We start from the raw sequence: 18122 nt of genomic DNA on the forward strand, positions 1-18122 counted from the left end.
TGTGATTGATGTGAAGATGGGAGGTAATTTTACCTTTTTCAGTATAGCTAGGCAACCAGGTTCTGTGATGAACAAAATGCTAAAATGGCCCCCAAGAGTTCTGTCCCCTGGTGTCCAGACGCTGGAATCTCCTCTTCTTGAGTGGGAGATTTGAGAATATGATGAGATATTACTTTGTGATTATGTTACCTAATTAGCAGCGGGGATTTTTGCATACATAATTATGGTTCCTAATTAGCTTACTTGTAGTTTCTCAAAATCGAGATTAACCTGGGTAAGCTTGACCTAATCAGATGAGCCCTTAAATGACGTCAGATTCAAAGTCAATGAGATTCTCTTACTGGCTTTGTGGGAGCAAACCGCCATGTTGTGAAGAGGAGCACATGGTGGGATATTGATGGGTGGCCACTAGGAGCTAAAAACAATCTCCAGTTGACAGCCAGCAGAAAAGCAGTGATCTTTGTTCTACGACTGTAAGGAACAGAATTCTGCCAACACCCAGTGAACTTGGAAGAGAATCTGGAGCCTGAAGTGAGACTACAGGCCCAGCCAACACCTTGATTTTGGCCCTGTGAGACACTGAACAGAGAAGCCAGCTATGCCATGCCCAGCCTGTAACATAATGAATGAGTGTTGTTTTAAGCTAAGTTTGTGGTGACTTGCTATACAAATAGAAAACTAATACATATATATAGATAACTGATAAACACAGATAGAACTAATACATCTTTTCCTCAGTGATTTTTAATGCCAGTCTTCTCTTACATCGAGCTTCCAGTTATCGTGTGTGTGTGTGTGTGTGTGTGTGTGTGTGTCTATTTCTGGGATCTCTATTCTGTTTTGTTTGCCCTTCCAATGCTCTAACTGTCTGGATATATGGTGGGGTAAGTTGCTTTGACCTTGCCATTCTTCTAAATTGTCTTGGATGTTTTTCATAATTTCTTTTTTTTTTTCTGAGATGGAGTCTCACTCTGTCGCCCAGGCTGGAGTGCAGTGGCACAATCTCAGCCCACTGCAAGCTCCGCCTCCCAGGTTCAAGCTATTATCCTGCCTCAGCCTCCCAAGAAGCTGGGACTACATATGCACACCACCACGCCTGGCTAATTTTTGTACTTTTAGTAGAGACGGGGTTTTGCCATCTTGGCCAGGCTGGTCTCAAACTCCTGACCTTAGGTGATCTGCCTGCCTCGGCCTCCCAAAGTGCTGGGATTATAGGTGTGAGCCACCACGCACGGCTGGTTTTAGTCATTTCTTTTCCATGTCAATTTTAGGATGAGCATGCCAAGTTCCACGTAAAATTCTATTAATATTTTGGAAGAAATTATTAATATAAAGAATTTGTAGATTAATTTGGGAAAAACTGGTATCTGTACAATACTTAACTCTTCTAATCCATAGATATGTTATATCTCTTTATTTTAAGGCATTTTATAATTTTCTCATACAAATTCTGTTAATTTTATTTTTAGATCCCTTATAGTTTTAGATTCTATTATAAATATTATATTTTAAATTAGAATTCATTTTTAGAAATTAAAACAGGAAAAACAATAAATTATATACTCATAATTCAACTCTCCATGTTTAGCTATAACATTTTACTTATCCCTAGTCTTCTTTTTAAACTTTTTATCTTGAAAAATTTCAAACATACAGAAAAGCTGAGAAAATAGCACCACGGACATATATACATTCCTTCAAAATTCAATAATTAGTAGTATTTTCTAATATTTATTTTCTTTTTTCTCAAATATTTGAAAGTAATTTAGAGACATAATAACACTGTAACCCAAACACTTCAGCATGCATATCCTAAGAATAAGGAGATTCTTTTATACAACCCAATACATGGTATGTTGACTTCCACTTTGGGAAAATATGGAGTAACAGGAACATGATTGATACTCCCACCTTAAACAACTAGCAAACTGGACAAAACATATAAAATCAGGTGTTTTAGATGTTGGACAACAGGCAGTGCTGGGCTGTGGTTCCTGACAGAAGGGAAACACATAAAGCAAGCCCCAAGGTCAGTGTTCCCAGGGTGCAGCAACTGGGCTGGGAAACACAGAGCCACGTTTCCTGAGCTAGGGAAACACAGCAGAGCTTGGGGAAGTAGATAGAATAATGGCCCTTAAAGATGTTCATATACTTATCCCCCATATCTGTAAGTATGATATTACCTGGCAACGTGAAAAATAAGGTTGAAAGTAGAATGAAGTCTGCTTGTTGGCTGTCCTAAATTTGCTACTGGACAGGGAAGAGTATCCTGGATTATCCAGGTGGGCCCAATGTAGCCACCACGGTCTTTATACAAGGAAGAGAGAGGCAGAGCGGCAGGGAGATTTGAAGATGCTACACTGCTGGCTTTGAAGAAGGAGAAATGGTGCCATGAACAAAGGGGGTGGGCAGCCTCTAGAAACTGGAGAAACCAAGGAAATGGATTCTTCCCCAGAGCCTGCAGAAGGAACACAGACTTGCTGCCACCTTGATTTTAGTCCAGTGAGGCCCATTTTGGATCTGACCCCCAGGGCTGTAAGATAATAAATTTGTGTTGTTTTAATCCACTAAATTGTGGTGATTTGCTACAGCAGAAATAGAAAACTAAAACAGAAAGTGATGTATATTAGCACTAGAGATGAGAGATCTCCACAGATCTGCAGGAGAGACTCCTTGACTCTTTGGCTGAGTACTGATTTGTGCATGTAAGTCAATTAGAAAGTAAATTAGAGACACTATAGCACTCCACCCAAGGCTGGAGAAAGAATTAGACAGAACAATTTTCTGAGATCTCATTTAAGGAAGAAATACTTCCTGAATCTCATTTAAGGAGGAAATAATGCAAAATCTTCACAAACTTTCCCAAAAACCAAAGAGGAGGAAACACTTCCTGACTGATTTTATGAAGCCAGAATTACTCTGATACCCAAACCTTATAAGAAAACTACATAGCAATAACCCTCGTGAGCTCATGTATGCAAAAACCTTTAGTCAAATTTTAACTAGACTTTTCACACACTGCTGGTGGGCATGTAAAATGGTACACACGCTTTGGAAAACAGTTTGGCAGTTTCTTATGAATATACAGTTGTCATAGGATCTAAGATTCCCAATCCTAGGTATTTACCCAAAAGATAGAAAAACACATGGTCATACAATAACTTTTACTCAAATGTTCATAGGAGCTTTATTCATAGCTATCAAAAACCTGGTTACTATCTAAATACTCATCAAGGGTGAATGGATATACACATTGTGATTTAACCATACAGTGGAATACTACTGAACAATAAAAAGAACCAAACTGTCATAGTCTGGTTTGGGTGTTAATGTTTTAGTCTGATTTAGGTGTTAAGCTCATAAAATGAGTTGGTGAGTTTTTTTCTGTCCTCTGTAAAGTTATGTTATTTTTAAGTGATTTTGTAGTAACTTCTCTGTAAAGCCTCTAGAAGTAGATTCTTCTTTGTCTCTCTCTCTCATTTTGTTTTTTGATACATAACCACCAGTTACATTTCTTGATTGTTTACAGATCTATTTGGTTTTCCAACTTTTACAGAGTCATCTTGGATAAATTATATTTACCATGAAATTATCTTTTATCAAATATTAAATTATTGCTATAGAGTTGTTATTCTACTGTCTTTTAAGTCTGTGCTGAATTAATCCCCTTTTTATACCTTTGTTTTTAACCTGTTTTGCTTATAATTTTATATTTTATTTTTTTGTACAGAAAGGGTGTTAGGTTCAAGTCCAGGTTCCAGCCCATGCTGAGGTCCAAAGGGAGTGGGTGGATGAATGGGAGATAGCTGAGAGAACATTCAGCGGCAGGGGGGCGGGGGAGCCACAGGTAGGTGAAATACAGCTTTATTCAGCAGTTCTCTTACACGGTCTGTCTCTGTCTCTGTTGCTTGCTCTAACTCTGCAGTTCTTGCTCCCACACACAGCTGCACTCTCACTCTCGCTCCGCCTTCAGGGTCACCAGCTTAACTCTCAAGCCGAGCTGTGTCCTGGCTCCCCCTTGCCTTGCCAGTCTGTAAGACAGCCCTGGCTTTCTCTCTCTTTCTCTGGGTGCGAGCGCCTGAACCGTGTCAGCAGGGCAATGATACCTTTTGCAGACAATAGTGGCGTAGAGCCCAGTGATGGCCCTCCCATGTTATGTACATAGCTGTGTTTACATTATATATGGAATTGTGTGCCTGCGTTCCAATCCCGCTAAGTCATACAGGATGTTCACCTCAGCCTGTCCTTGACCAAAGCACATCCATTAGCTTATACACGGTCTCACTCTGTCACCCAGACTGGAGTCTAGTGGTACGATCATAGCTTACTGCAGCCTTGAACTCCCAGGGTCAAGCAATCCTCCTGCCTCAGCCTCCTGAGTTGCTGGGACCATAGGAATGTTCTACTATACCCAGCTAATTTTTTTATTTTTTATTTTTTACAGAGAGAGGTTCTATGTTGCCCAGGCTAGTCTTGAACTCCTAGGCTCAAGCCATCCTCCCACCTTAGCCTGCCATAGTGCTAGGATTATTTTTTATTTTTATTTTTTTTTTTGAGACGGAGTCTCGCTCTGCTGCCCAGGCTGGAGTGCAATGGCCGGATCTCAGCTCACTGCAAGCTCCGCCTCCCGGGTTCACGCCATTCTCCTACCTCAGCCTCCCGAGTAGCTGGGACTACAGGCGCCCGCCACCGCGCCCGGCTAGTTTTTTGTGTTTTTAAGTAGAGACGGGGTTTCACCGTGTTAGCCAGGATGGTCTCGATCTCCTGACCTCGTGATCCGCCCGTCTCGGCCTCCCAAAGTGCTGGGATTACAGGCTTGAGCCACCGCGCCCGGCAGTGCTAGGATTATATATGTGAGTCACCACACCTGGCAAGAGGAAAAAAAGAGGCTACAACTTTTAAATTATAAGCGATTTTTTTTTTTTTTTTTTTTTTTTTGAGACGGAGTCTCGCTCTGTCGCCCAGGCTGGAGTGCAGTGGCGCGATCTCGGCTCACTGCAAGCTCCGCCTCCCGGGTTCACGCCATTCTCCTGCCTCAGCCTCCCGAGTAGCTGGGACTACAGGCGCCCACAACCGCGCCCGGCTAATTTTTTGTATTTTTAGTAGACACGAGGTTTCACTGTGGTCTCGATCTCCTGACCTTGTGATCCGCCCGCCTCGGCCTCCCAAAGTGCTGGGATTACAGGCGTGAGCCACCGCGCCCGGCCCAATTATAAGCGATTTAAAGTTATACATGCCTATGCACTTATAATAGGCACACCAATATATTTTGTGCAAGTGTTTAAATTATTGATCAATCTCATTTTCAAAAATAGCTCACTACTTTTGGGGTACTTTATAAAGTTTCTACAGATAGTAATAACAATCACAATGGTAGCATACATTCTTTTTAAAATCTTACCCAATGTTTCCTTGTCACGGATATACTCTAGTCCACAAAGAATGGAAGTTTTATTTGAATTGGACTTCAGTGCCATGAAAGAGATCTGAAGATTCTTGTTTGTAGGATGTTAATGTAGGCGGCTGATGTGGTTGTTTATGATTCAGCATATTACTTCATGGCGTTGTAAGTGTTCTCAGGTTCTCACCACCTGAGCTGAATAATTTAAGATGTAATGTAGAAGGTATTTTCCTAATAATTTAGCCATTGGAGGAAATCGATGTTTATCTGTTGGATTATTTTTTAAATGTCCAAATTAATTACATTAGAATAGTTATATTATCTAACTCACTTTATTCAAATTGATGTTATTTAATTAGACCCTATGAAAATGAATTTTAATAAGCACACTTCCTAAAAATGGACTGAGGAACTAGCCACATATTTAAACTACATAGAGATAAAAAACTAGTAGAAAAAGTAATTCAGTAAAATAGATAATGCAGTATTAATGATAATGCAAAGTTGGTTTAAGATAATGGCATTGGCTGGGAATGGTGGTTCAAGCCTGTAATCCCAGCATTTTATCACTTGAGGTCAGGAGTTCGAGACCAGCCTGGCCAACATAGTGAAACACGATCTCTACTAAAAATATAAAAATTAGCTGGGTGTGGTGGTGCACACCTGTAATCCCAGCTACTCAGCAGGCTAAGGCAGGAGAATTGCTTGAACCTGGGAGGTAGAGGTTGCAGTGAGTTGAGATCGTGCCACTGCACTCCCGCCTGGGTAAAGGAGACTCTGTCACAAAAGAAAAAAGATAATGGCATTGACAGATTTTCTCATTTCCTCATAAACATCACATAATGTATTTGCTTCATGAGAAACTCATAATAGACAATGCTACCATCTTACATTCTGCTAAATAAATAACATTAAAAATTTGGGGAGTAGGGGCAGGGCAAGATGGCAGACTAGAAATCTCCACCGATTATTCCCACAGCAAGGGCAGCAATTTAACAGCTATCTACACACACAAAATAAAGCACCTTCATAAAAACCAAAAATTAGAAACAAAACTGGCCCAAACTCAGCTGACGCCTGCCCACGAAGGGAGCAATGAAAGCAGCCCTAGCCAAAGGGGAATCGCCAATCCCAGTGGTCCGAACTTAAGTTCCCACAAGCCTCACCACCACGGACTAAAGTGCTCTGGGGCTCCAGATACACTTGAAAGGCAGTCTAGGCCACTAGGAATGCAACTCCTAGGCAAATCTTAGTGCTGAACTGGGCCCAGAGACAAAGAACAGCAGGGCATATAACCTACTGAGACACAGCCAGAGTGACTATGTGAGTGCTGGCATCATCCTTCCCCTAACTCCAGGTTGCAAAGCTCAAAGCTCCATAATAGACCCATTTCCTCCACTTAAGGAGAGGAGAGGGAAGCGTGGGTAAGACTTTGCCTTGCATCTTGGATCCTAGCTCAGCCACAGCTGGATAGGGCATTGGTCAGAATCATGAGGCCCCCTTTCCCGGCCATAGTCCCCAGACACACGTCTAGACATACTCTGGGCCAGAAGGGAACCTGCTTCCATGAAAGGAAGGACCCAGTCCTGGCAGAATTAATCACCTATTAACTGAAGAGCCTTTGGGCCCTGAATAACCAGCAGCAATACTCAGGTACTATGTTGAGGGCCTAGAGTGAGACTCTTGAAACTTGCTGGCTTCAGGCAAGTATAGCACATTCCCAGCTGTGGTGGCTATGGGTGAGATTCCCTCCACTTGAGAAAGCGGATGGAAAAGCAAAGGGGGGACTTGACTTCCACCTTAGGTACCAGCTCAGCCATAGCAGGGTAGAGCACCAAGTAGGGTCTTGGGGTTCCCAATTCCAGGATGTGGCTCTTGGATGGCATTTCTGGACCTGCCTCGGCCAGAGCAGGCCGGGGCAGGTAGCATTCATCACAATCTCACCAAAGAGCCCTTGGCCCTTAAGGTAACATTGGTGGTAGTCTTGAGGTAGTCCCTGTGGGCCTGTGGTGACAATGGCCACTTGGTGAGGCTCCTTTGCCTTTGGAAAGGGTAGGGAAGAGTGGGAAGAACTGTGTCTTGTGGCTTGAGTGCCAGCTGAGCCACAGTACAATAGAACACCAGTCTTGGCAGGTAGACTTCCAACAGTTTTGACTCCAGTCCCTGGCTCCTGGATGGCACCTCTGGACAAGCCCAGGGCCTGTGTGAACTAACTTGCTACCCTGAAGAGAAGGACAGAGGCCTGAATAGCTTTGCCACCTGCTGATTTTAGAGCTCCAGGGCCTTGAGCGAACATAGGTCATAGCCAATGGGAGGTTATAGAAAGCTTGGGCGAGACCTGGTGCTGTGCTAAATTCAGATCTCACCCAGTGCAGTCCTAGTGGTGGTGGCCACAGGAGTGCTTGTGCCATACCACCCTCAGTTCCATCTGGCTCAGAACAGAGAGAAAGACTCTGTTCACTTAGGAAAAATTAAGAAAACAACAATCTCCCCCTGGTAATCCAGAGAGTTCTTCTGGATCTCATCCAAGAGCATTAAGGCAGTACCTCTACAAGTCTGCAAGAACCACAGCATTACTGGGCTTGGGGTGCCCCCTAAAACAGGTACAAGTTTAGATCACAACACTCAAGTGCTTTCGAATATCTTGAAAGTGTTCCCAAAAAGGACAAACAAGCCCAGACTGAGTGTCTACAATAAATACCTATCTCTAAAATGCCCAGACACTGAAGAACATCTACAAGCGTCAATGCCATCCAGGAAAACAAGACCTCACCAAATGAACTAAAAAAGGCACTGGAGACAAATCCTAGAGAAACAAAGATATTCTCTGACCTTTCAGACAGAGAATTCAAAATAGCCATGCTTGAGGAAATGCAAAGAAATTCAAGATAACACAGAAAAGGAATTCAGAATTCTATCAGATACATTTAACAAAGAGATTAAAATGATTAAACAGAAACAAGCAGAAATGCTGGAGCTGAAAAATGCAATTGGCATACTGAAGAACACATGAGTCTTTTAATAGCAGAAATGATCAAGCAGAAGAAAGAATTAGTGAGCTTAATTTGAAAATACAGAGAGGAGAAAAAAGAAGAAAGATAAAAAACCAATGAGGAATGCCTACAGGATCTAGAAAACAGCCTCAAAAGGGCGAATCTAAAAGTTATTGTCGTTATAGAGGAGGTAGAGAAAGAGGTAGGGGTAGAAAGTTTATTCAGTGGGATAAAAGCAAATTTCCTAAACCTGAATAAAGATATCAATATACAAGTAATAAGATTGAAGCTTTAATAAAGTCTCCCAGTAAAGAAATGCCCAGGGCCTGATGGCTTTACTGTTGAATTCTACCAAATGTTTAAAGAAGAACTAATACCAATCCTATTCAAACTATTCCAAAAAATAGAGAAGGAAATACTTCTACACTCATTCTATGAGGCCAGTATTACCCTGATACCAAAACCAGACACACATAAAAAGAAAACTACCAGCCAATATCTCTGATGAACACTGATGCAAAAATCCTCAACAAAATAATAGCAAATCAAATTCAGTAATGTATTAAAAGATCATTCAACATGACCAAGTGGGATTTATTCCTGGGGTGCAAGGATGATTCAACATATGCAAATCAATGTGATGCATCACGTCAACAGAATGAAGGATAAAAACCATATGATCATTTCAATTGACGCTGAAAAAGCATTTGATAAAATTCAACATCCCTTCATGATAATAACCCTCAAACAACTGGGTATAGAAGGAACATAATTCAACATAATAAAAGCCATATATGAAAGACCCACAGCCAGTATCATACAGAACGGGAGAAAGCTGAAAGCCTTTTCTCTGAGATCTGCAACATGACAAGGATGCCCACTGTCAACACTGTTACTCAACACAGCACTGGAAGTCCTAGCTAGAGTAATCAGACAAGTGAAAGAAATAAAGAGCATCCAAATTGGAAAGGCAGAAGTCAAATTATCTTTGTTTGTAGATGCTATGATCTTATATTTAGCAAAACCTAAAGACTACATCAGAAAATTATTAGAACTGACAAATTTAGTAAAATTGCAGGATACAATATCAACATATAAAAATCAGTAGCATTTCCATATGCCAACAGTGATGAACAATCTGAAAAAGAAATTAAAAAATGTAATATCACTTACAAGAGCCACAAATAAGTACCTAGGAATTAATTTCAGTGAAAGATTGCGATATTGAAAATTATCACATGCTGATGCAAGAAATTGAAAAGGATACCAACAAATGGAAAGATATTCCATATTCATGGATTGGAAGAACCAATATTGTTAAAATGTTCATACTACCCAAAGCAATCTACAGATTCAACACAATCCCTATCAGAATACCAATCACATTCTTCACAGAAATAGAAAAACAATCCTTAAACGTACATGGAAGCACAAAAGACCCAAAGTAGCCAAAGCTTTCCTAAGCAAAAAGAACAAAACTTGAGGAATCACATTACCTGACTTCAAATTATACTTTAGAGCTATAGTAGCCCAAACAGTATGGTACTGGCATAAAAAGGCACATAGATCAATGGAATAGAATAGTGAACCTAGAAATAAATCCAGACACCTATAGTGAACTCATTTTCAACAAAGGTGACAAAAACACACTGGGGAAAAGACAGTCTGTCAGGCCTCTGAGCCAAAGCTAAGCCATCATATCCCCTGTGACCTGCATGTACACATCCAGATGGTCGGTTCCTGCCTTAACTGATGACATTCCACCACAAAAGAAGTGAAAATGGCCTGTTCCTGCCTTAACTGATGACATGACCTTGTGAAATTCCTTTTCCTGGCTCATCCTGTCTCAAAAGCTCCCCCACTGAGCACCTTGTGACCCCCCACCCCTGCCCGCCAGAGAACAACCCCCTTTGTAATTTTCCTTTACCTACCCAAATCCTATAAAACAGCCCCACCCCTATCTCCCTTTGCTGACTCTTTTTGGACTCAGCCTGCCTGCACTCAGGTGATTAAAAAGCTTTATTGCTCACACAAAGCCTGTTTGGTGGTCTCTTCACATAGACGCACATGACATTTTGGTGCCGTGACTCGGATCAGGGGACCTCCCTTGGGAGATTAATCCCCTGTCCTCCTGCTCTTTGCTCCATGAGAAAGATCCACCTACGACCTCGGGTCCTCAGACCGACCAGCCCAAGGAACATCTCACCAATTTTAAATCCGGTAAGCCGCCTCTTTTTACTCTCTTCTCCAACCTCTCTCACTATCCCTCAACCTCTTTCTTCTTTCAATCTTAGCACCACACTTCAATCTCTCCCTTCTCTTAATGTCAGTTCCTTTCCTTTTCTGGTAGAGACAAAGGAGACGTGTTTTATCCATGGACCCAAAACTCCGGTGCCAGTCACGGACTTGGGAAGACAGTCTTCCCTTGGTGTTTAATCATGCGGGGACGCCTGCCTGATTATTCACTCACATTTCAGAGGTGTCTGACCACGCAGGGATGCCTGCCTTGGTCCTTCACCCTTAGCGGCAAGTACTGCTTTTCTTGGTGGGGGGGCAAGCACCCCCAACCCCTTCTCTCCCTGTTTCTACCCCTTCTCTGCTTTTCTGGGGGACAAGAACCCCCTGACCCCTTCTCTGCTTTTCTGGGGGGCAAGAATCCCCCAACCCCTTCTCTCCGCTTTTCTGGGGGGCAAGAACCCCCTGACCCTTTATCTCCATGTCTCTATGCCTTTCCCACTTTTCTGGAGGGCCAGAACCCCTTGACTCCTTATCTCCACATCCTGACCCCTTTTCCACTTTTCTGGAGGGCAAGAACCCCTTGACTCCTTATCTCCGCGTCCTGACCCCTTTCCCGCTTTTCTGGAGGGCAAGAACTACCCGACCCCTTATCTCCGCGTCCTGACCCCTTTCCCGCTTTTCTGGAGGGCAAGAACCCCCCGACCCCTTATCTCCACGTCTCAACCCCTTTCCCACTTTTCTGGAGGGCAAGAACCCCCCAACCCCTTCTCTCCGTGTCTCTACTCTCACTCTTCTCTAGGCTTGCCTCCTTCACTATGGGCAACCTTTCACCTTCTTCCTCCTGGCATATGGTACTGGCATAAAAAGGCACATTCCTCCTTCTTCTCCCTTAGCCTGTGTTCTCAATAACTTAAAACCTCTTCACCTCACACCTAACCTAAAACCTAAATGCCTTATTTTCTTCTACAATGCCGCTTGACCCCAATACAAACTTGACAATAGTTCCAAATAGCCAGAAAACGGTACTTTCGATTTTTCCATCCAAGGCCAAGCTAGGTCCCAGTTTTTCCTCAGCCTCCGCTCCCCAACCCTATAATCCTTTTATCACCTCCCCTCCTCACACCCGATTTGGCTTACAGTTTCATTCCGTGACTAGCCCTCCCCAACCAGCCCAGCAATTTCCTCTTAAAAAGGTGACTGGAGCTAAAGACATAGTCAAAGTTAATGCTCCTTTTTTCTTTATCTGACCTCTCCCAAATCAGTTAATGTTTAGGCTCTTTTTCATCAAATATGAAAAACCCAGCCCAGTTCATGGCTCGTTTGGCAGCAACCCTGAGACGCTTTACAGCCCTAGACCCTAAAAGGTCAAAAGGTTGTCTTATTCTCAATATACATTTTATTACCCAGTCCACTCCCCACATTAAATAAAACCCCAAAAATTAAATTCCAGCCCTCAAACCCCACAACAGGACTTAATTAACCCTGCCTTCAAGGTGTACAATAATAGAGGCAGCCAAGTAGCAATGTATTTCTGAGTTGCAATTCCTTGCCTCCACTGTGAGAGAAACCCCAGCCGCATCTCCAGCGCACAAGAACTTCCAAATGCCTGAACTGCAGCAGCCAGGCGTTCCTCCAGGACCGCCTCCCCCAGGAGTTTGCTACAAGTGCTGGAAATCTCGCCACTAGGCCAAGGAATGCCTGCAGCCCAGGATTCCTCCTAAGCCGTGTCCCATCTGTGCGGGACCCCACTGAAAATCGGACTGTTCAACTCATCTGGCAGCCACTTCCAGAGCCCCTGGAACTCCGGCCCAAGGCTCTCTGACTGACTCCTTCCCAGATCTTCTCGGCTTAGCAGCTGAAGACTGACACTGCCTGATCGCCTGGGAAGCCTACAGGACCATCACAGAGGCTCTAGGTAACTCTCACAGTGGAAGGTAAGTCCGTCCCCTTCTTAATCAATTCGGAGGCTACGCACTCCACATTACCTTCTTTTCAAAGGCTTGTTTCCCTTGCCTCCATAACTGTTGTGAGTATTGACGGCCAGGTTTCTAAACCTCTTAAAACTCCCCAACTGTGCTGCCAACTTGGATAACATTCTTCAATGCACTCCTTTTTAGTTATCCCCACCTGCCCAGTTCCCTTATTAGGCCAAGACATTTTAACTAAATTATCTGCTTCCCTGATTATTCCTAGGCTACAGCCACACCTCATTGCCACCTTTTCCCTCAGTTCAAAGCTTCCTTCGCATCCTCCCCTTGTATCTCCCCACCTTAATCCACAAGTATAGGATACCTCTACTCCCTCCTTGGCGACTGATCATGCACGCCTTACCATCTCATTAAAACTTAATCACCCTTACCCCGCTAAATGCCAATATCCCATCCCACAGCATGCTTTAAAAGGAATAAAGCCTGTTATCACTCGCCTGTTACAGCATGGCCTTTTAAAGCCTGTAAACTCCCCTTACAATTCCCCCATTTTACCTATCCTAAAACCAGACAAGACTTACAAGTTAGTTCAGGATCTGTGCCTTATCAACCAAATTGTTTTGCCTATCCACCCCATGGTGCCAAACCCATATATTCTCCTATCCTCAATACCTCCCTGCACAACCCATTACTCTGTTCTGGATCTCAAACATGCTTTCTTTACTATTCCTTTGCACCCTTCATCCCAGCCTTTCTTTGCTTTCACTTAGACTGACCCTGACACCCATCAGGCTCAGTAAATTACCTGGGCTGTACTGCCGCAAGGCTTCACAGACGGCCCCCATTACTTCAGTCAAGCCCAAATTTCTTCCTCATCTGTTACCCATTTCGGCGTAATTCTCATAAAAACACACGTGCTCTCCCTGCTGAACATGTCCAGCTAATCTCCCAAACCCCAATCCCTTCTACAAAACAACAACTCTTTCCTTCCTAGGCATGGTTTGTGCGGTCAGAATTCTTACACAAGAGCCAGGACCACGTCCTGTAGCCTTTCTGTCCAAACAACCTAACATTACTGTTTTAGCCTAGCCCTCATGTCTGCGTGCAGCAGCTGCCACTGCTTTAATACTGTTAGAGGCCCTAAAAATCACCAGCTATGCTCGACTCACTCTCTACAGTTCTCATAACTTCCAAAATCTATTTTCTACCCCCACCATCACTCAAGACAATGCTTATGCTGATAAGGTAGCTAAAAAAGCAGCCATCAAAAGGCCTCAGATCCCATCGCTCAGGACAATGCTTATGCTGATAAGTTTAAAAAGCAGCTGGCTTCCAACTTCTATCCCTCACGGCAGTTTTCCTCCTTCACATCGGTCACTCCCACCTACTCCCCCGCTGAAACTTCCACCTATCAATCTCTTCCCACACAAGGCAAATGGTTCTTAGACCAAGGAAAATATCTCCTTCCAGCCTCACAGGCCCATTCTATTCTGTCGTCATTTCATAACCTCTTCCATCTAGGTTACAAGCCGTTAGCCTGTCTCTTAGAATCTCTCATTTCCTTTCCATCCTAGAAATCTGTCCTCAAGGAAATCACTTCTCAGTGTTCCATCTGCCATTCTACTACTCCTCAGGAACTTCTCAGGCCCCCTCCCTTCCCTACACATCAAGCTCAGGGATTTGCCCCCGCCCAGGACAGGCAAATTGACTTTACTCACATGCCTCAAGTCAGGAAACTAAAATACCTCTTGGTCTGGGTAGACACTTTCACTGGATAGATAGAGGCCTTTCCTACAGGGTCTGAGAAGGCCACCGCAGTCATTTCTTCCCTTCTGTCACATAATTCCTCAGTTTGGCCTTCCCACCTCTATACAGTGCGATAGCAGACCGGCCTTTATTAGTCAAATCACTCAAGCCATTTTTTAGGCTCTTGGTATTCAGTGAAACCTTTATATCCTTTACCATCCTCAATCTTCAGGAAAAGTAAAAGGACTAAAGGTCTTTTAAAAATACACCTCACTGAGCTCAGTCACCAACTTAAAAAGGACTAGACAATACTTTTACCACTTTCCCTTCTCAGAATTCAGGCCTGTCCTCGGAATGCTACAGGTTCCAGCCCATTTGAGCTCCTGTGTGGACACTGCTTTTTATTAGGTCCCAGTCTCATTCCAGACACCAGACCAACTTGAACTGCCCCCCAAAAACTTGGATAGAGCCTGAAAACTCACCAACCAAGCAAGTAATTATGTTGAACCCCCTTAGGCTCTATTTAGATGTCCTAGGTCCTACCAATTCTTAGTCCTTTAATACCGGTTTTTTTCTCCTTCCCTTATTCAGACCTTGTGTCTTCCGTTTAGTTTTTCAGTTCATACAAAACCACATACAGGCCATCACCAATCATTCTATATGACAAATGCTCCTTCTAACAACCCCACAATATCGCCTCTTACCACAAAACCTTCCTTCAGCTTACTCTCTCCCATTCTAGGTTCCCATGCCGCCCCTAATCCCGCTTGAAGCAGCCCTGAGAAACACTGCTCATTATCTCTCCCTACCACCCCCCAAAAATTTTCGCTGCCCCAACACTTCAACACTATTTTGTTTTTCTTATTAATATAAGAAGACAGGAATGTCAGGCCTCTGAGCCAAAGCTAAGCATCATATCCCCTGTGACCTGCATGTACACATCCAGATGGTCCGTTCCTGCCTTAACTGATGACATCCCACCACAAAAGAAGTGAAAATGGCCTGTTCCTGCCTTAACTGATGACATGACCTTGTGAAATTCCTTTTCCTGGCTCATCCTGTCTCAAAAGCTCCCCCACTGAGCACCTTGTGACCCCCCCACCCCTGTCTGCCAGAGAACAACCCCCTTTGACTGTAATTTTCCTTTACTTACTCAAATCCTATAAAACAGCCCCACCCCTATCTCCCTTCGCTGACTCTCTTTTCGGACTCCCGCTTGCACCCAGGTGATTAAAAAGCTGTATTGCTCACACAAAGCCTGTTTGGTGGTCTCTTCACACGGATGCACATGACACAGTCTCTTCAACAAATGGTGCTGGGAGAAGAGGATATCCATATGCAGAAGTATGAAACTACACCCCTATCTCTTGTCATATAAAAAGATTAAATAAAAATGAATTAAAGACTGAAATCTAAGACCTCTAACTATGAAACTACTACAAAAAAATTGGGGAAATTCTCTAGGACATTGGTCTGGGCAAAAATGTCTTGAGTCCCCACAAGTACAGGTAACTAATGCAAAAATGGACAAATGGGATCACATTGACTTAAAAAGCTTGCACAGCAAAAAGCAAAAACAAAAAACCCCAAAACCAAAAAACAAACAAAAAAACAATCAACAAAGTGAAGAGACAACCCACAGAATGGGATAAAATATTTGCAAACTACCGGTCTGAAAGGGATTAATAACCTGAATATATAAAAAGCTCAACTAGATCTACAGGGAAAAAAATCTAATAATCTGACTTTAAAATGGGCCAAAGATTTGAATAGACATTTCTCAAAAGAAGACATACGAATGGCAAACAGGCATATATGAAAAGGTGTTCGACATCACTGATCAACAGAGAAATGCAAATCAAAACAACGAGATATCATCTCACCCCAGGCAAAATCGCTTTTATTCAAAAGACTGCAGTAATAAATGCTGGCAAGGACATAGAGAAAAGGGAATCCTCATACAATGTTTGTGGGAGTGTAAAAGTATAGCCACTGTGGAGAACAGTTTGGAGGTTCCTCAAAAACCTAAAAATAAAGCTACCATATGATCCAGTAATCTCACTGCTAGGTATATACCTAAAAGAAAGGAAGTCAGTATATTGAACAGCTATCTGCACTCCCATATTTGTTGCAGGTCTGTTCACGATAGCCAAAATTTAGAAGCAACCAATGTGTCCATCAACAGATCAATGGAAAAAGAAAATGTGCTAACTACATAATGGAGTCATAAAGAAGAATGAGATCCTGTTATTTCCAACAACATGGATGGAACTGGGGGGTCATTATGCTAAGTGAAATAAGCCAGGCACAGAAAGATAAATATCACATCCCCTCACTTATTTGTGGGTTCCAAAAATCAAAACAATTTAACTCATGGGGCAGAGAACAGAAGAATGGTTACCAGAGGCTGGGAAGGGCAGCGGGAGGGTGAGTAGGAAGTGGGGATGGTTAATGGGTACAAAAAAATACAATGAATGAAGACCCAGTATTTGATAATACAACATGGCAACTATAGTCAATAACTGTACATTTAAAAATAACTAAAATAATTGGTTTGACACACAAAAGGTAAATACTTGAGGGGATGAACATCCCATTTTTCCATGATGTGATTATACATTGCATGCCTGTATCAAAACATCTTATGTGCCCCATTATATATGCCTATTATAAATGCACAAAAAATGAAACATTTATAAAAATTTGCCTAATTTTGGGACCAGGCTATGAAAAATAGCATGTCTTCTTAATTTACATGCTTTTAAAAATTATTAAGCAAAAATAACTTTAAAAGAAGCTGTTTTGGGGGGAATATTCTGTTTTTTTCTATTAATGCTTTCCTAGAAAGCAAAATTTACTACAAAATGACAGAAGCCCATTCTTGACATAACTACCATAGTTATAATTTGAGATTCAGAATAAGAAATACTTTCACAAATAACTGAGATAATGCATGATAAAACCAATACAATTGTTTTGTTCGAAAAATTTTGTCTCACACGTAAAATCTAATGCAACATAGAGACAAGGGAAGGCACTGTGACCATGACAAGGGTGTACTAAGCAACACTAATGAAAATGAGGTATTCTTCTCTTCTTGGAGAGCCACTGGAAGAACTTGCATGTACATTTGAAGAAAAATGATGCAAGCCACTTGCCCATTATTGACAGAGCCCTTCCAGTTTGATTGCTGTGACATATTTGATATTTTTACTATTAACCTTTGATTTGATGCTTTGGACAACAATAGAAAACTATGCATGCTTTTTCTTCCATTGTAGGTTCCAATGCCACATGGCCTTTGCTATTTCAGATTAAGTCTTTTAATTTTGGAAACATTTTCACTGATGGCACCTATTCTATGGCAATGTATGTAACTTGCAACTCATCATTTATATTTAAATGGTAGAACCATTTATTTCTTCAGAAAGGACTTTAGAAATATTCTAAACTTTGAGATTTTTTTTTCCACACAGAAGGATGCTAGCTCTCTAGGATCTTAATACCAAAGTATTAACTCTATGAATACCCATATTTCAATATATAGTTACTGATAATCTGGAAAGACCTGTACTGTTGTTTTAAGCCATGTGAGACAATTACAGGCAAAGTTCATTTGTATTAAGTTTTGAGAAATGATTTTTCATAACTACACTGGATAGAAATAAAATGGCATAACTTTGCTTCTAAAGTAACTATTCTGTGGCCAATCTAGAAATGTCAGATTTAAAATTAGTTCTTGTAAATATCTATTTAGAACAAATTGCTTTGATAACTGTGTTCTCTAGGTTATTTTGAGTGTGTGTGTTTGTTCAT

At 42.1% G+C, this 18122-nt stretch overlaps 1 long non-coding RNA gene across 1 annotated transcript; it reads left to right on the forward strand.

Annotated features, from left to right (window-relative positions):
* Nucleotides 1-12444: 12444 nt before the first annotated feature.
* LOC135966555 (uncharacterized) lies at nt 12445-15562 on the forward strand. The gene is made up of 2 exons (XR_010579931.2): nt 12445-12566; nt 15533-15562. It is a non-coding gene; the product is annotated as an uncharacterized lncRNA (long non-coding RNA).
* Nucleotides 15563-18122: the final 2560 nt, after the last annotated feature.

Source organism: Macaca fascicularis, chromosome 12 (genome assembly GCF_037993035.2).
Source record: "Macaca fascicularis isolate 582-1 chromosome 12, T2T-MFA8v1.1".
NCBI lineage: Eukaryota > Metazoa > Chordata > Mammalia > Primates > Cercopithecidae > Macaca > Macaca fascicularis.